Raw genomic sequence first — 20,094 nt, 5'->3', positions numbered from 1 at the left:
ATCTTCCTTTGTGCTAGAGTTTTCCCCCTGATTCTCATTGACTTCAGTTTTGCTTAGGGCTTCTTGATGCATTTGGTCAAATGCTGCCTTGATGTCAAGGACAGCCACTTCTTGAGTTCAGCTCTTTTGTCTTTGTTTAGACCAAGGCTCTAATGTGGTCAGGAGATGAGTGGCCCTGGCAGAACCCGAACTGAGCATCCGTGAGCAGGTTATTGCTGAGTAAGTGCCACTTGATAGCATCATCGATGACATCTTCCATTACTTTGTTGATGATCGATGGGACAGTAATTGGACGGGTTGGATTTTTCCTGCTTTTTGTGGACAGGACATACCTGGGCAAATTTTTACATTGCTGGGTAGATACAGGTGCAGGAACAGCTTGGCTAGGGGCACAGCTAGTTGTGGAGCGCAAGACTTCAGTACTGTTGTCGGAATATTGTCAGGGCCTATAGCCTTTGCAGTATCCAGTGCCTTCAGCCGTTTCTTTGTCTCATGTGGAGTGGATCGAATTGGTTGAAGATGGGCATCTGTGATACTGGGGACCTCAGGAGGAAGCCAAAGTGGATCATCCATTCGACACTTCCGGCTAAAGATGGTTGCAAGTGCTTCAGCTTTGTATTTTGCTCTAATTGCTGGCCTCCCCCAACAGTGAGTTGTTTAATTGTCCACTACTATTCACGACTGGATGTGGCAGGACTGCAGAGCTTAGACCTGATCCGCTGGTTGTGGGATCACTTAACTCTGTCTATAGCATGTTGCTTCTGCCGTTGATATGTACGTAGTCCTGAGTTGTAGCTTCATCAGATTGACGCCTCATTTTTAGGTGTGCCTGGTGCTGCCCCTGGCATGCTCTCCTGCACTCTTCATTGAACCAGTGTTGTTCCTTGATGGTAATGGTAGAGTGAGGGTATGCCAGGCTATGAAGTTACAGATTGTGACTGAATACAGTTCTGCTGCTGATGATGATCCACAGCTCCTCAGGGACACCCAGTTTTGAGTTGCTAGATCTGTTCAAAATTTATCCAATTTGGCCTGGTGGTAGTGCCACACAACAGTATGAAGGTATCGTCAATGTGAAGACAGGGCTCTGTCTTCACAGGGACAGTGCAGTGGTCACTCCTACCAATGCTGTCATGGACAGATGCAGCTGCGACAGGTAGATTCGTGAGGATGAGGTCAAGTAGGTTCTTCCCCCTTGTTGTTTCCCTCATTACCTGCTGCAGTCCCAATCTAGCAGCTATGTCTTTAGGAATCAGCCAGTAGTGGTGCTACCAAGCCACTCTTTGTGATGGACATTGAAGTCACCCAGAGTACATTCTGCGCCCTTGACACCCACAATGCTTCTTCCAATTGGTGCTCAACTTGGAGGAACACTGATTCATCAGCTGAGGGGAGGGTGATACATGGTAATGAGCAGGAGGTTTCATTGCCCATATTTGACCTGATACTATGAGACTTCATGGGGCCCGGATTCAATGTTGAGGACTTCTAGGATAACCCCCCCCCCCGACTATATACCACTGTGCCGCCATCTCTAGTGGATCTATCCTGCCGGTGGGACAGGGCATATCCAGGGATGGTGATGGTGGTTTCTGAGACATTGTCTATAAGATATGATTCCATGAGTATGATTGTGTCAGGCTGTTGCTTGGCGAGTCTGTGAGACAGCTCTCCCAATTTTGGCACAAGCCCCAGATGCTCATAAAGAGGATGTGCAGGGTCGTTAGGGCTGGGTGTGCTGTTGCCATTTCTGGTGCCTAGGTTGATGCTGGCTGATCCCTCTGGTTTCATTTCTTTTTGACTTTGTGACCCTTGAGAGAAACATAAGACAGTCATGAGCTTAGGTCCTGCACATCATCCACCCTCCTACTGACCTTCTTCCCCAGCCACTCTTAACATGGTGCTGCTGCCAGTCAATGCTTCCTAGCCTATGCACCTTCCTATGTTGGGGTGAAACATCAGCCGTAACGGCCTTCCGACCATCCCTGAGAACCATCCAATCCTCTTCCCCTCCCCCCACCCCAGAGTAAACATTTCTGGCTGCACAGTTGTATGACGCCTGCATCCATGTGCACCTGGGAGGGGTAACTCGCCATCATCCACACATTCCACCCACATGCTCTATCACTGGTGTGCTTTCCAGCTGTGCAGTTGTGTGACCCTCACATCCATGTGCGCCTGGGAGAGGGACTCGCTGTCACCCACATGTTCCATTGCTGGTATTCTTGCGATGGCCATGCCCTCTCCTCTGCAGGTTTGATGTCCTTCAGTGTGGGGGCCCAGTGTTGGTCCTTGCCATCTCCCTCAGGTTTTGGCCCCTCTTCTGAAACACAACGATAGAAAGGGTGAAGTGTAGGTTTATCAAGACACAGTACTGGGAGATGCCTCCAAAGTGTCTCACATGTCTCTCCACCAATTACATTTGTTTACATGAGCATAAGTTGTTTCCCCGAAACCATGGACATTTGCTGCTACTGTCCTGTTGAACATCATGCACATCGTGTACACATGAGACCAGCCATGCTACATGCAGCAAGGTCAGTCTGACTCGTTAGAGGAGCACCTCACTCACCTTACTGTTGCACAGAAGATCACTAACACGCTTTAGGTACTGGATGCAGGTTCTTTGAAAGTGTTGCAGGGCACTGATAAGCTTGGTGATCTTGACTCAGGGCTGCCTGGGTCCTCAAGTTCCTGTGAGCCTCGACCAGGAGGATCTCCAGGTCATATTGGGAGAACCACAGAGCAGTTCCTTCCCTGGTTTCCTGGCTGCTCTGAGCATCAGTCACCTTGGAATAAGATAAAAAGAGGCACATGAGTCAGCATGTGTATGTGTGATGCCTTTCCTTGTCACATAGTTCATGGGGTGTAAAGCTCCTGAGGCGACTATGTTACTCTTTGGTGGCATGGGAGGGAAAGGCTTGGCTGGCGAAGGTTTGGTGACATAACCATTGGTGCCTAGTGAGAGGGTGGCAAACCACGTCCCAGGTCGCCAGTGTTGTAAGGGCACGAGGGGTATGAAGGAGATTTTGTGGCTTCCTTGTAGTGATTCTGGGGGTAAGCTAGATTTTGGTCAGTTTGCTGCATCCTCTGAGGGTGGAATGTTCAAGATGGTTGCCATGGGTGTGAGAAGGTCTGAATTGGAGTGAGGGGTGCAGTGTGGCAACTTGTAGAATATTGTGAGCTGCTGCATGATGTTTGTTTGAAAGTCAGAGATTAATAGGGATAAACGTTGAAAGACTGGTGCAGCAAGAAACTGATAAGATAGGGTAGAATCAACATTGACATAAAACAATGAACAATTGAATAACTAAGGGAACAGAAATCAATGGGCCAGCTTACACAGGCTACCAATGTATCAGCTAGCAAATAAATACATAGCAATTGCACTTCAAGGGTAACAGGTCATCTCCAATAGCGTGTCAGGGTTAGATCCAGGCTGATCTGTGGGTGCTGTGCTGTTTGGTGCCTTTTATGGGTAGATGACAGGAGGAAATTGCCTCAGCTTCAGACATGCTCTGACCCCAAATGTGAGCCCAAACCCAATTGCAGCAGGCAATCTGCAGAAACTGCCTCCTGCCAAAATTGACATAAATGGTGGGTGAAGTCGGACAATGTTTGTGGGTGCACTTGGAGTCGCAAAATGGCCTGACTTGCGTTTCACAACCCAAAGATGAAAAATCAGCCTTTTGAGGTTAAGTTTACAGCCTCAGTTGTAAGAAGCTCTTTGATAAACTGGACCAGAAATTAAAGAATTGGCAGTAGAAATCAACACAATAAATTTGTGATGCTCCCCATTTCTTGGACATTATAATTGAGAGCATTGCGCTTCAGATGTCCAATTCCAAGTCCAATTCTTTGATCTATATTTTGATTGAGCATCATTCCAAGCTGCAGGTAGAGTTTCATAGTTACAGCTTGCTTAATTTATAATTATTTCTCTTTGTCCTACACAAAACATTCCTTTATTCACATTATGACTTTTAATATGTCCTTAATTAATTATTTTATTCCAGGGAGGATGTACTAAATTCTTCAGCCTTCTGTAAACCTCAGTCATGTAAAATCTGAATCCTATTTAATCAGTTCCACGGCTTTGTACCATATTTTCGGACTGAAACCAAACAAGGTGTTCCATAGTTGTGCTTACAGATGCTTCATATAGTGGCAATATCACAATTGATTTGTTTGCTATAACATAAATTTACGTAGCATAATATCCTGTTTGCCTTAACAAGTTCTGCCATACATCATATCAATCCCTATTGGATCGTCTGTCACACCCTGGTATAAATTTTTAATCTACCTGAAGTAATCACAAACCCTTCGCTGAGTAATCACACTTGCTGTATTTAGCAGTGTTAAGAATTGCTTTATGTTTTGTAATAGTAAATGTTAGTTACCAAAATGCTAAGTTCCTGTAGTTGTCTATTATACCCCTTCCCTGCATTCTTAGCTTATCAATGTCAGACTTAGAAATTCCACATACATTAGATCACCAAAGGAGAAATTTAGTAATCAGTAAGTGGAAGGAATACCCCAACCTTAATATCAATCAATTAATCCTGATTCTTCTATTGGTCACACCATTATTTATATTTAAAGGGCAGTGGTTCACAGATCTGTTTAAGGGCTGATCAGGCAGGTATTTTTCTCGTCCCAACTAAGTATTTGAATTTAAATTTTGGGTAATTTAGTGCTCTCATCAAGGTGAAGGATGTCAGTGTTGAGAAATGAAACACTTTTGTAACTTTTATCACTTAATGTCAGCTTTGGCCACTTGCAGTTCAAGGATAACATGGACAACGCTGACCTTACACTTTTTTGTGATCCTGTGCAGAAGGTGTGCCGACAGATTGTAGTATTTTTCTGTGTAATTGCCAAACTATCCTATATATTTTACAAATCTGAAAACTGGATATTGAAGGATTTATACCACTTGAGAATATATTACTGTGAGTGATTAAGACACTATTACAGTATAAAGAATTGAAGAATTCTTTTTACATAAAGAACAGTGAAATGTTCCCAATTTTATTGAAATTTCTTGACCATTTCAGAATTAGTTACTTTCTTAAATGTTAAAAAGTCTCTGTCACAGCAGTAGGGTATCATCTAACAGGTGAAAGGCATTTTCATTAATTTCATTTTAACAAATCTAAGAGTAATTGAAGCACAATAGGCTGCAGTCTCTGCTCTCCAATATGGAATTTATTTTTAACAATCTTCTTTGGATTACAATCCATTCCTTGCGAATCCTGTTGAAGAGCACTGGCTAGTGTGATCTTTGATCTCATCATAATCTTGTTTTTTTCTGTGCCCCTCTATCTTCCTTTCTTTAAATTGAGATTGTCCTCATTCTGAGTTGTCTGTCACTCATTCTCTACACTTGCCTTACTATGTTCCTCTTGGCATTATAACCCTCTACTCCAGACATCTACTCACAAATTCTTCTGAGAAAATCCTCTCCCACTCATTTCTCATGTCTTAGACTCACTGATCTCCCTTTGTTCTCTGACTGCTCTACTCTGATTCATGTTACCTCACTTTATACCATTCATCATCTTTTAATTTTTTTTTTAAGGAGAGTTTCTGCTTGCTTGCTTCCATCTTTTCACAACCCGGTATCTTACATACTAGCCCAATGTTGAAAAATGTAGTTCAGGGCCCCTTAAAACTAAGGAAATCTAAGATCGGCTCTAAGCTCCTTATATCTCCTCCCAACAATGGCCAGAAATTTTCTTAGAGCTGCTGTCATTCTACTACCATAACTTGGTCAGACAATGTTTGCATCCCACTTCCAAACGGGCGTGGCTCCGAGGAAATCAGACATCATGGCTGGAATTTTCTGGCCCCATTGGCATCAGGTGTCATGGCACGCTGGGAGGGAGGGGAACAATATGGTGAGAAGGCCAAAAAACGGTTTCATGCTTTTGTGAAACCAGCTTGCATTCGTGCACTCCACCCGTCAATGGTGGGCCGCGTTTCTCACCGTCAGAAGTTGGGAACCTAATTTCAATACCTTAGCATCTCATTATAAGCACTGCTCACCGGAATCATCCCCCTGCGCTGGATCATCCGGAGACGTTGGCATGATTGCATGCAGACGTGTTTCACAATGGTATATAAGCGACGTGCACCTGGCGAGCTGCACTTTGCTCAGGACTTTGAGATTTGTTGCTTCGGGCAGCACTTGCAGTTTGCAGCACCGCATCACTTTTAGGGGAGCTCACAGGCAGGTCTCTACCTACCAGACCAGCCATAAGGTGGGGGTGGCTTTTCAACAGCTGCAGGGTTCGGGTTTGCTTGGGGAAGGGGGAGAGGTGGCTTCAGGCAAGGGAAGAGGCTGCAGGGCAAGGGCTGTACTGGGGAAGGGAGTTATCTCGGGGTGTGTGTGGGAGCATGTGTTGATCTGTATAAGTGGCCCCAAAAGGGTGATGGCTGAGGAGGTGATCTCCAGGGTAGATGAGGCCAGATGGAGATGTGATGGTGTGTTTGAGAGAATGAGTGGTGATGTCCCTTGAATTGACAGTGAGTGAGATGCCAGTGAATGTGTGATGGCCTTGTGACTGTGTGAGTTTAGAGTGATAAGATGGTTGCCTTACCCTGGCAGCATGGATGAGATCATTCATCTGTTTTCTGGACTGGATGGCCGACCGCTTCTGTGCAGCAGTGGCACTGACCACCCCTGCCAATGCCTTCTAAGCCGGAGTAGGGAGACTGATTGACTTCCTGCTGCCAGAGAGAGGTTAGAGAACATTGTGGCAGGCCTCTACAGTGTCCAGAAGGTTTCCCAGGAATGCTTCACTGAATCAGGGGGGCTGCACTTTTTTTGGCTTTTGGGGTCATGTCTTCACCTCAGCAGCCCTGGGCTGCCAGCAATGAGAAGTGTACGGGGCTGCAGATTAAATATGGCGCCCTGCATAGGTAACAGCATGGTGGGCAAATTGGAGGCTGTCTGCCAGCGAGACAATATGTTTCCTGTGGCTACATAATTAATGAAGCAGAAATGGGATGATATGGCGTGAAAACCCACCATTGCAGCCAGCGGATAAAACAACTTTTTTCCCTGCCTGCTACTGTACTGTGCAAATCTGGGACAATTCTGTCCCATGTGTTTTACCCAAAGCCTTAGATGAGCAATTCCTGCTGCACAAGTGTTAAATGTTTCTGTTTCGCACATTATGACCTCTGTGATTTAATTTGCTTATTAATATAAAATTGTAGGCCATTTTGTGCTGTAGAAGCACAAACATGAGGAACTGAGTTATGACTAATCAAATCCTCTTCATATGTAGGACATTTATGAACAAGATAGAATTGCATAAAATTTACAACATGGAAACAAGTCACTCAGCCCAACCAGTGGGTAGAGTAGCACAGGGCTCATGTTACTAGACTGGTGATACCCATGGGCATTTTGAACGTTTGAATTCAGTTAAAGAAAAAAGTGGGACTAAAAAGCTGGCTCCAGCAACAGTGGTTTAATAACAGAACTGGTTTGCTAATGCCCTTTAGGGAAGGAAAACTTATTTTATTACATGGTCTAGCCATTTTGTGCCCCAACCCCACGCCAATGAAGTTGACTCTTAACTGTCCCCTGAAGTGGCCTAACAATTGTATGAAACCGTTCGAGTGGAAACTCAACCACAACCACCTTCTCAAGGGGAACTATGGATGGTAAATAAATGCTGGTACACCAACAATGCCCACACTCTGGGACTGCAGAGACTTAGTATTTCCCATCACCTGTTCACATATCCCCTCATTCCCGTTTCATTCATCCACCTATCTAATTAAATTTTGAATGTTGACAGTGTTTCTCTTGTGCTTTTTTTCAAATTCTGTTCCAACAATGTTGCATCTATTACCATTCATTCTTAACCCATCAACTACTGAAACAGTCTGTCTTTTTTGAATCAAACTTTCATGCAAAGAGACTTCCATCCCACCAATCTGGGCTGGGTTTAAACCTAGGTTCTGTAGGTGACAGAACAGTGTTGCTGACTCACTTAGGATTGGGAGGTCTGATTGGTTTCTAGAGTCATTCTAGGGCCAGAATTTTCCTAATTTCAATACTTTAGCATATTGTAAGACCTGCTCGCCAGAATCATTCCCCCTACATCAAATTTACCACCCATGTCGCGTGACTTCAGAAAACATGCTTCACGACTTCCTTTAGAAGGTGTGCACCTGGGGACCTGAACTTCGAAGGGAACTCGGAGGTGAGCGCACACAACCTGGCGCAGGGCTCGCAAGCATCGCCCATAGGACATCAAGGAAGAGGCACTGCACATTCACGGAGGACACAGGCAAGACGCTTTTTCCGAGCTGGCTTTCGTGCGGTGTCGGGGCAAGGGCTCCAGTGTGGGTCAGGCCAGTGGTAGGGGACAAGAGGCACAGATTGAAGGAAACACTCGAGCACGTGCTGGAGGCAGGTGGGAGGATGGGGGTGGGGGGTATGAAGGAATTAGCCACACACTTGGAAAAGCTTGTCAAAAGTGAGCATTCTTCCGTAGCTGAGACCGTTCAGCTGCAGCTCTATTGACATGCTTGGAGTTGGGCCTCTGAAGCTTTTCTGCCCACTCAAGCAATGCAAAAACATGAAAGTGCCACCAAATGCTCCCGAGCTATACACCCCTTGGGCACAGACTGCAAATTAATGTGCATTTTAGGGAGCAACAAAGCAATTGGCCAACTGGGCAAGTTTAGAATCCCCTTACCATGGCACAGTCATGAGTGGAGGCACTCACAGCACCTTGCAATGCCCTTATTAAGGTTTGGACCAGTGTCCCTAATGGTTCAAGCTAACAATGTGGCCTTGCAGTGCAGGTTAGGAGAATACCTGCACCTGAGCTGAGAGCACAATATGCAGGGCAATGACCAAAGCTACCGCCAATTGGTCAAGTAGAGTGGGGCGGAGGTAGGTGGGGTTTCAGCCAGCCAATATGTGTACTACGCACTGGTCATCCTGGTGGCAGCCAACACTCTCCTGCATGTGTGAAGGGGCCTTCAGATTTAACGAAGAGAGGTTCTTAGGTTACCTATGCTGACCCACAATCTCTCTCTTTGATCCTGCAGGAGAAGAACATCAGGATCATGGAGCCTGGTGATTTAGTGGTATGTCTCATGGCTTACAGGGAGCAAAGAAGAAGAAGAGAGCAGCAGAGGCGCCTGGCTTGGCAAAGGGAGGAGCACCTCCCTCAAGATGAAGGGGTGGCAGGGCCTCCTGTTCACACAACTGAAGATCCACAGCGAGCCGTTGCTCATAGGCGCCTTGCTAGACCCAGAGACTATGGACGGCACTTGTCATTCCTGCAGATGACAGAGAAACTGTGTCGCTGAAGACTGCGCATATCTAGGGAACTAGTCGGTCACATATGCCACCTGCTGCAGGATTTGGCACCATGGTGGCTGTGTAAGAGACCGCGGTGCTCAATTTTTTATGCCAGTGGCTCCTCCCAGGGCTCCACAGGTGACCTCCATGCACAAGTGTATCCAGGAGGTCACGGACGCCATCTTCGCAAAGGTACAGAACTTTGTGTATTTCGCCCGGGATCAGGAAAGCCAGGAAGCAAGAGAGCTGGGATTTGTGCAGATCTCTGGTTTTCCACAGTGCAGGATGCCATCAACTGCACTCACGTGGCACTTAGATTTCTGTGGCAACAAGCAATCAACTACGTCAACTGCAAGGGCTTCCACTTACTGAATGTTCAGCTGGTGTGCGACGATCACTAACATATCCTGCAGATCTGTGCATGGTTCCCACAAAGCATCCACAATCCTACAACATTAACACGTCTCAAATCTCTGACATCTTCCAGGGTCCACAGAGGCTGCAGAGTTGGCTGCTTGGAGACAAGGGTTACCCACAGAGGACGTGGATAATGATGCCCGTGCAGCTGCCTCAGACTGCAGCAGAGCGACGGTATAACAAGGCTCATGCGGCAACATGGACTTTGGTGGGGCAACCAATAGGCATTTTGAAAATGAGTCTTCAGTGCCTCGACAGATCCGGTGGAGCGCTCCAATACAGTCCACCAAGGGTGTTGCTCACCATTGTTGCTTACTGCGCAATCCACAACCTGACACTGCAACGGGGGGAAGAGATGGAAGAGTTGCATGCCTCTTCCAATGAGGTGGACACCGAAGAGGATGATGATGAGATCCTTGAAGGCGAACATGCCAGCAGTGAGGCCACCGCATTGGCCAGATGAGCCAGGCATGCTCGGGAAGCCCTCAGAATCACAAGATTTATGGAGGATGTTGAAGAGATGCATTGAGGACAGCCCTGATGTCCTCGCCTTGCAATTGTCGACATTTGACTCTTGATGGCAGTGCACACACCCTCAATGCTCAAGCTCATGTCTTGGAGACGCAATGGAGGCCCTAATAGTTGCTAGATTCCAGGAGGATGATGACGAGATACAGTGAGGACACTCCATAGATCTTCACATGGCCTCTGTGAATGTTTGACTCCTGTCTGGCTGGGGGCTGCTCGCTTGCACTCTGTAAACAGGGTCATATCATGGAGATGCAGCCATGAAACTTTAAATGCACCTGATCCTTTGTCTGCCTTCAGCACCTGAGCCCTTCGGAACACAGTGTTATCGGTCACAAATGCTAAAGAAATGGGGGGCCAGCCCCACCCAGCTGAGAGCACACAGAGACAATGATGGAACTCTGATGCCTGCCCGCGACATTCTGGCAGCAATGACAAGCACCATTGAGGTCCAGGCATCAGTAATTTGTCTAATGAGTGTGAAGCCGGACCATCACTTTGGTCTGAAAGTTACATGCCGCACAGGGAAGAGGCCCTGGACTGAGACACCTGCCTTATCTTGTGCAGGAACCAGGGTTTCACGACAAGGAAACATTCTTGGGATTTTATTTACAATAGTGAACATTATGTACAAGTGATTAACACCAGTGCCCAGGTTGTGCAAGGCCTAAATAGCCAAGTGGTTACGGTACTGGGTTTGTAACCCCAAGATCAAGAGTTCAAATCTCACAATGGCAAACTATGAAACAATGTAACTTCATCTGAATAGGAACAGATGGAAACGTGTTTGTACTTGAAAGAGTTACATCTTCTTAACCTTCCCAACCTTGCTGCTGCATCTTGGAGTTCCCCCGTCATCCACAGCGGAGGTGGAGGCAGCCTGCTGACTGCTTCGTCCTATCTGTGATGACCTTGGTGGGTGTCATCCGGAGGGCCGAGACATGGAGTGCCCCTGCCTGTTTTTGGGTGTCCTGTTATGGGCCAGCAGCACCCTCCTCTGCTGTTGAGCTGGAGCTCCAGGGGACACAGGAAGAGAGGATTTGGATCGGCTAGACATTCCTGGAGTCACCTGGATGGATAGTCCTGGAGTGTGCACCTGTTGACCCTCCTCCCTATAGGTGCCTGATGGCCCCTGGCTGACTCTTTGAGGAGAAGGCGAAACTGGAGTGAGATTGAGCTACCCCCTCTCGTGTTGACACAGCTGGAGGCCAACTATGGCATCAGCGATAGAGATCAGCCCATGCAGCAGTACAGGGGCAATGTCCTGGACCAAGGTTTCCATGGCAGCTGCCATCCTACCAGTGCTGACCTTGGTGCATTGGCATGCTGGCGCTCTCACCTCAGACTAAAGGCAGACTCTTCAGTCATGCCTTGCGATCTGAGGAGCGCAGCAGGAGATCCGTTCTTGATGGTCCCGAGCTTGCCTTTGCAGCTCCAGCAACTGAGGTATGACTGAATCCAGAGGCTCCTCATCTGACTCGGACTCAGCAGATTTCTGGCTTCCAGCAGTCCTCTGAGTGCTGGAGACCTGGAAGCCCTTACCTCTGCCTGCTGTGGATCAGACAGTGCGATGTTCTCACCAGATTGTGACCCCAAGGGTACTCCAGAACTAAGTCCCACTGAGGTGTGTGTCTCTGCGTTGGTGGAGGGTGTGGGTGAGCGCTGTGATGGGTCTTCAATTAGGGTGTCATCAGATGCTTCTTCCGAGGGCTTGTGTGCCAGCTTGTCCTGCATAAAGACAGATGGAGAGAGTGCCAGGCCAGATGATAAGGATGCCTAGCCTGTGTGGGTGGTGAGTGGTGCCTTGGACGGGATGAGGACATGATCCGCAGGGCAGATGAAGGTGTGTGTGAGAGAGTGAATGGTGATGCCCTTTGAACTGGCAGTGAGTGAGATCCCTATGGATGTGTGGCGGGTTTGTGAATGGAGAATAATGAAAAGAGTGACTTATCCTGGCAGAACAAAGCAGATCATTCATCCTCTTTCGGCATTGGGTGGCTGTCCTCTTTTGCAGGGCGTTGGTGCTGACCACTGCTGCCATTGCCTCCCATGCTGGATTGGTGAGTTTGCTTGCTGGTCTTCGCCCAGAGTAGGAGTAGAGGACTTCATGGAGGGCCTCCATAGCACCCAGTAGACACCCGAGGGAGGTGTTGCTAAATTTGGGGGCAGCATGTTTCCTCCCTTTTGCAGCCATGACTTTCCAGCGGCTTTTGATCACTTTGCTAGCACTAGTTCTGTACAGGAGTGCCCTTTAAATAAGATGCCTGGATTATTGAAGGCCTGAGGTGACAGCGGGGTTGGCGAATCAGAGGCCACCCTGTCAACGATCCGGAATGTTTCCCGTGTATGTAGTATTAATGAGGCAGGACACGCCAGGAATGGGACCGTACAGCGCAAAAACCCACCGTTGTGGCCAGCTGGTAAAACGACTTTTTCACGCCCACTACCGCACTTAGTGAAAACCTGGGATGATTCTGCTCTAGAACACATACTGGCTGCTCAATTACGTCAGCAGGATAGTGAAATGTTAGGTTTCTATGAAGCTAACAAACCGCAAAGGCTTCAACATTTATGCGAAGGACTTGACACAGTTTTATGTGCAATCTTTTATTTCAGCTCTTTACATTACAACGTTTCCTGGATTATCAAAGCACTTCATTGGCTGTAAAGCACTTTGGCATGTCCTAAATTTGTGAGATGTGCTATATAAAGGTAAGTTCTTTTTTTCCTTGCCAAGCCAACTGCAATAAATAACCTGCTAAGATGTCCTATTAGCTTCTGCAATCATTTCTTCAAGTGTACTTGCTCCATTCCCTCTGGTTGTGTTTTGATACTAATCGTATATAGATACTTTTTAGCTACTCTTAACTCTCTACTGAAAGTGGCCTAGCAAACCATTCAGTAATAGAAATGGGCGATAAATGTCAGCTTTTGCCTGCATGTCGCAAAAATGAGAAAAAGAAAAACTCTTCAAAAGTAACTCTCAGACTGTGAAACACTCTGGGACATCATGAGGATGTGAAAAATCCAGGTTCTTCTCATTCTTTAAATAGACTTTTAATTAAAAATAAAAAAATCTTACAAGGCGCCTACTTTCTTCTTAATTCTCTTTCTATTCACACTGCCTTTGTTCTATTAATTTTGTTATTTTTCTTTGTGTTTCTAACCCCATCTTTTCTATTGATTGCTTCCTTTGAAAAATAATATTAAAATTTTGCACTTAATTTTGCCTTTCTTTTCATAATTTGCCTCCATGCTCCCTTCCCCCTCTTCAACCCCAGGAACAGGCTGTGGGACGAGGAGGAGGGTGTAAAATCAGGTACGATGACAGGGGATGCCATGTTTGTTGCCTTCCTGTCTCCGGCTCACCACTCTTGGGCCAATTAAAGCCCAGTTGATAGCCACTTTAGGGTATCTGCTCACCATCGCTGGTATTTTACTAGCAGTGGGGTGACACTCAGCCACCTGTCTTACTGTCCAGTAAAACCTTTTGGCCTTTCTGTGGGCTCAATGTAAAGGGGGAGCCCTCATGACCAGGCACCCTTTGGCCCATGGATGGATCCCCTAGCAGCTTGGGACACATCCACAGGAAACCACCACCCCCCCCCAACCCCGCTTGCCCTTGTGAGACCCCCCCCACCCCGGCCCCTTCCCAGGGCCTGCCTGATTGGCCCCAGCAAATGTGACCCCAATTACCTGAATTTGGGTCTGATCTGGGGACTGCTGCAATCTCAGCAATGGCCACTGATTGACTGGCAGCTCTTGGAGTTGGGGAGCTGACATCAATGGGGAAATTTCTTGAGACCATAATCTGAAACAAAATGAATTATCATTTGGAAGAATGGTTAATAAATGCCAGCCAACATGCATTTTTTAAAGGCAAATCATGTCTGACAAACTTTATCAAGTTCTTTGGTGAAACAACAGAGACAGTTGACGAAAGTAGGGTCATTGATTTAGTTGTAGTTAATGAAAGTCTATAGGGCAATAGTCCTGCCCACTCTGTAGAACATACGCAAGACTTGGTCCATGTACCAGCATCATGCCAAGAAGCTCAACCACTTTCACTTCAACTACCTTTGGAAACTTCTGAAAATCAGATGGCAGAACAAAATACCAGACATCAAAGTGCTCACCTGAGCTGGCATGCCAAGCATTCACACCATATTGAGAAAGCCACAACTGAATTGGGCTGGTCGTGTAGCTGCTTGACACTCATGCACCAAAGGGAATATTCTATGGAGAGTTTGAGTCTGGGATGAGCTCTCATGGTGGTCAGAGGAAGTGCTACAAGGACACTGAAGGCTTCATTTAGGAGTTTTCATATCGACTTCAAGTCCTGGGAGAAGTTCTCCCTCTTGTTGGTTCTCTCACCACCTCCTGCAGGCCCAGTCTGGCAGATATGTCTTTAAGGACCCAGCCACAGTTCTTCTTTCCAGTGGTGTTCAACATAGAGGAGCACTGATTCATCAGCTGAGGGAGGGCAGTAGGTGATAATCAGCAGATGATTCCCTTGACCGTGTTTGACCTGATACCATGTGATTTCATGGCACATGGAGTCAATGTTGAGAACTTCCATGGCATCTCCCTCCCAACTGTACACCGCTATGTAGCACCTGTGGTAGTCTGTCCTGTCAAATATTTGATCAGCTGACCAAAAGCTTTGTCAAAGAGGTTTTAAGAAGTACCTTAAAGGAGGAAAGCCAGGTGGAAAGGTGTAGGGAGGGTATTCCAGAATTTGGGGCCTAGGCAACAAAAGCCACAGCCACCAATAGTGGAGCGATTAAGATCAGGGATGCTCACGGGTGCAGAATTAGAGGATCGCAGCTATCTCGGAAGGTTGTGCAGCTATAGGATGTTACAGGGATAAAGAGGGGAAAGGCCATAGAGGGATTTGAAAATTAAGATGAGAATTTTAAAACCAAGACTTGGCTTGAACGGGCTGCAGTGTAGGTCAATGAGCACAGAGGTGATGGGGCAATAGGACTTGATATGAGTTAAGACGCAGGCTGCAGAGTTTTGTATGACCTCAAGTTTACAGAGGGTAGAATATTGGAGACTAGCCAGGAGTGCATTGGAATAGCCAAGACTATCACAGAATCACACAATGTTATGATGCAGAAGGAGGCCATTCAGCCCATTGTGTCTGCATTGACTCTCCAATTGAGCATTATGACTTAGTGCCATTCTCCTGCCTTTTCCCTCTACCCTTGCACATTGTTTCTATTCAAATAATCATATAATACCCTCTTGAATGCCTCGATCAAACCTGTCTCCACCACACTTCCAGGCAGTACATTCCAAACCTGAATGACTCATTGTGTGAAAAAGTTTTTCTTCACAACACATTTGCTTCTTTTGCAAATCACACTAAAACTGTGCCCTCTCGTTCTCGATCCTTTTATGAGTGGGAACAGTTTCTCCCTATCTAGTCTATCCAGCCCCCTCATGATTTTGAACACCTCAATCATATCTCTTCTTAGCTTTCTCCTCTCCAAGAATAACAGTCCAACCTCTTCAAACAATCTTCATAACTGAAATTTCTCATCCCTGGAACCATTCCTGTAAACCTCTTCTGCACTCTCTCCAATGCATTCATATCGTTCCTATAGTGTGGTGCACAGACCTCTACACAATACTCCAGCCGAGGCCTAACTAGTATCTTATATAAATTCAGCATAACTTCCTTGCTTTTGTACTCTATGCCCTTATTAATAAAGCCCAGTATACTGTATGCTGTCCACTCTCTCCACCTGTCCTGCCACCTTCAATGATCCATGCACATTTACACCCAGGTCCCTCTACTCCTGCACCCCCTTAATAATTGTACCTCTTATTTTATATTATCTCTCCATGTTCTTCCTACCAAAATGCATCACCTCACACTTCTCCACATTGAACTTCATCTGCCACCTATCTGCCCACTCCACCAACTTGTCTATGTCCTTTGAAGTTCTATACTGCCCTCCTCGCAGTTTACAATGCTTCCAAGTTTTGTATCATCCACAAACTTTGAAACTGTCCCCTGCACACCAAGATCTGGATGGTTAAGATATATCAAGAAAAGCAAGGATTCCAATACCAAACCCTGGGGAACTCCACTACAAACCTTCCTCCAGCCCTAAAAATATCCATTGACCATTACCCTCTGTTTCCTATTACTCAGCCAATTTTGTATCCACATTGCTACCGTCCCTCTTATTCCATATGCTTAACTTTTCTCACAAGTCTGTTGTTTGGCACTGTATCAAAGGCCTCTTGAAAGTCCATGTACACCACATCAACAGCATTGCCCTCATCAAACCTGTTGGTTAACTCTTCAAAAATCTCCAGCAAGTTAATTAAACATGATTTCCCCTTTAGAAATCCACTTGGCTCTTCCTAATCAATCCACATTTTTCCATGTGATTATTAATTCTATCCCGAATAATTGTTTCAAGAAGCTTTCCCATCACTGAAATTAAACTGACTGGTCTGCAATTGCTGGACTTATCCTTACAACCTTTTTTGAACAAAGGCGTAATGTTTGCAATTCACCAGTCCTCAGGCACCTCCCCTGAATCTAAGGAAGACTGAAAGGTTATGGCCAGTGCCCCTGCAATTTCCTCTCTCACTTCCTTCAATATCCATGGATGCATCTCACCCAGCCCCAGTGCCCTGTCAACTTTAAGTATTGACATGCTCCTTATCAATTTTGATCCCTTCTAGTGACAGCGTTTCCTCCTCTGTTGCCACACTCTGGGTGGTATCTGCTTCCTTGGTAAAGACAGATGCAATATTAATTTAACACCTCAGCCATGCCCCCTGCCTCCATGCTTAAATCCCCTTTTTGGTCCTTAATCGGCCCTACTCGCCTTCTTACTATTTGTGTGCCAGTAGAAGACTTTGGGATTCTCTTTTATGTATAACTGCCAGTCTTTTCTCATAACCCCCCTTTGCTTCTCTTATTTGCTTTTTCACCTCCCCTCTGAATCTTCTGTATTCTGCTTGGTTCTCAGTTGTATTTTCTACCTGACACCTGTCATAAGCACATTTTTTCTTCTTTATCTTAATTTCTATCTCCTTTTTCATCCAGGGAGCTCTGGATTTCTTTGCCCTACCTTTCCCTTTTGAGGGAATATACTTTGACTGTGCCTGAATCATTTCTTCTTTGACAGTTCAACGACAGTTTTTCCTGTCAACCTTTGGTTCCAGTCTAACCGGCCCAGCTTTGTTCTTGCCCCATTGAAGTCGGCTCTCCCCCAGTTAATTATTCTTACTCTGGATTGCACATTGTCCCTTCCTACTGTCATCCTAAACCTTATGATACAATGATCACTGTCTCATAAATGTTCCCCCACTAACACTTAATCTACTTGGCCTGCCTCATTTCCAAGAATCAGGTCCAACAGTGCATCCCTTCTTGTTGGACTGGACACATACTGCTGTAGAAAATTCTCCTGAAAATAATCTAGGAACTCTAGCCCCTCACCGGTCTTCACACTACCTCTGTCCCAGTCTACATCTGGGTAATTAAAGTTCCCCATTATAGCTACGCTATAATGTCTGCATCTTTCTGTAATCTTCCTGCAGATTTTTTCCGCTACATCCTTCCCACTAGTTGGCATTCTATATACTACATCAAACAATGTAATTGCACCCTTTTTGTTACTTAGCTAGAGGTAACAGAGGCATTAATAAGGGTTTCAGTAGTAGATGAGCTGAGGCAAGAGCGAAGTGGGTAGGTGTTCTCGGGTGGGAACAGGTGGTTTAGTGATGACACAAATATGAGGTTAGAAGCTCGTCTCAGGATCAAATGTGACACCAATGTTGCGAATAGACTGGTTTAATCTCAGACTGTTATTATGGTCAGGGATGGAGTCAGCAGCTAGGAAACAGAGTTTGGAGCAGAGATCAAGCACAATGGCTTCAGTCTTCCCAATATTTAATTGGAAGAAATTTCTTCTCATCCAATACTGAATATCGGATAAGCAATCTGATAATTTTGCAACAGTGGAGGAATCGAGAGAGATATTGGTGAGGTAGGGCTGGTTGTTACAATACATGTGAAAACTAATGTGTTTTCAAATGACGTTGCTGAGAGGCAGCATGTAGATGAGAAATAGAAGGGGGCCAAGGATAAACTCTTGGAGGACACCAGAAGCAACGGTGCATGAGTAGGAAGAGAAGTCATTGCAGGTGATTCTCTAGCTACGATTGGATGGATAAGATTGGAACCAGTTGAGACAACAATGAAGATTCGTTGGAGGAAGATGAGTGGTTACCCCTGTGAAAGTCTACAGACAGGTTGAGAAGGATGAGAAAAGGACGTTTATCTTTGTCACATAGAATGTTATTTGTAATTTGAAAATAAGATATTAATATTGAAAAACAAAATATTAAAAATATTTTGGTACTGTGGCTGGATAGAAACCCCTGGGCAGGAACAGAGAGACCTGGGAGTTTATACACTGAAATCTTTGAACGTGGTAGGACAAGTTGAAAAGGCCGTTTAAAAAGCATATGGGATCCTTGGCCTCATAATTAGAGCCACAGGTCCAGATTTTAGACCTGAGGCATGTTCTGTAAAGGGTGATGTTTTAAGGTTGGGAAACACAGAAGAATGAGTTTCCTGAATGTTCTGCAGCCTTTAACTGTGAGGCTCCTTTTTTTTTCAATCAGGTACCCACCCGTAGGCAGCCTGATTTACAAGCTGGGGGTTTGTTGGGTGAACAAACCTGCAGCACCAGGTCACAGCTGAGGAGATCAAGTATGTGTAGTGGGGAAGTAAGAGAGATCGTGGGGATCCGATATTGGTCAGGGTGAGTAAATGGTTTTCAGGATGGGGAGTGGTTGCAAAAGTGGTTGTTGGGTCTGATGGTGATTGGAGGGTCTAATGGTGGCTGCGAGCAAACGATGAAGTGGTGGAGTAGATAAATTACAGGTGGGGGTGTTTTATGTTGAGACTGGAAGAAACATTCTTGCTCTTCCTGGTCCTCAAGCATTGCTGTAAAGGCACTTAAATCGTGAGTTCAGCCCTTCTCGCCTCCTTTAAGCTGCTGGGTTTCCACAGGCCTGGGAAACCCAGCTGACATGAGTTAGAACTAAAATGTTACACTGAAGGCAAGCAGTCGAATTATATTTAAATGACCAACTCGTCACCCAGGAAGTGATTGATCTTCCACCCCCTGTCCCGCCCCTGTTAAATCTGGAAGTGGGCTAGTGCAAGGAGGGTTGAGCATCAGAGGTTTTGAATTTTAACCTCTGGCTTGACACCAACCCAAAAGGAAAAAACAGTAAAATCTGGGAAATAAAAATATTGGTCCGAACTGGTCTTGTATATCTTAAAATGGAGCACCATTAAAACTGGGAAATAAGAATACTGGTCCAAACTGTTTTTGCCTTCTGGGAACCCACCTGTTTTTGGGAGTTAAGATTTAGCCCATAGAGTACAAATGCAAGGAAATTATGCTAAACCTTTATAAATCACTGTTTAGGCTTCAGCTGTCCAATTCTGGGTATCACTCTTGATGAAGGATGTCAAGGCTCTGGAGAAGGTATGGAGGATATTTACTAGAATATTATCAGGGATGAAGGACTACAGTTATGTGGTGAGACTAAGGACAGTGGGATTGTTCTTCTTGGAGCAGAATGTTAAGAGGAGATGTAATAAAGGTGTTCAAAATTATGAAAGGTTTTGATTGAGTTGTTGGAGGAAACTTTTTCCACTGGCAGGAGTGTGGGTAAACAGAGGACATAGGTTTAAGATAATTGGCAAAAGAACCCAGGGGAGATGAGAGCAGTTTTTTAACCTAATGAGTTGCTATGACTTG

General features: G+C 45.7%; 1 protein-coding gene across 1 annotated transcript in view; it reads left to right on the top strand.

Moving 5' to 3' along the window:
• sugct (succinyl-CoA:glutarate-CoA transferase) overlaps positions 1-20,094 on the top strand; it is a 607,005-nt gene that overhangs the window by 412,771 nt on the left and 174,140 nt on the right. The gene's annotated exons all lie outside the window — the stretch shown is intronic.

Source organism: Carcharodon carcharias, chromosome 6 (genome assembly GCF_017639515.1).
Source record: "Carcharodon carcharias isolate sCarCar2 chromosome 6, sCarCar2.pri, whole genome shotgun sequence".
NCBI lineage: Eukaryota > Metazoa > Chordata > Chondrichthyes > Lamniformes > Lamnidae > Carcharodon > Carcharodon carcharias.
The sequence above is the reverse complement of the archived record's forward strand: the minus strand, read 5'-3'. Positions and strand labels throughout refer to the sequence as shown.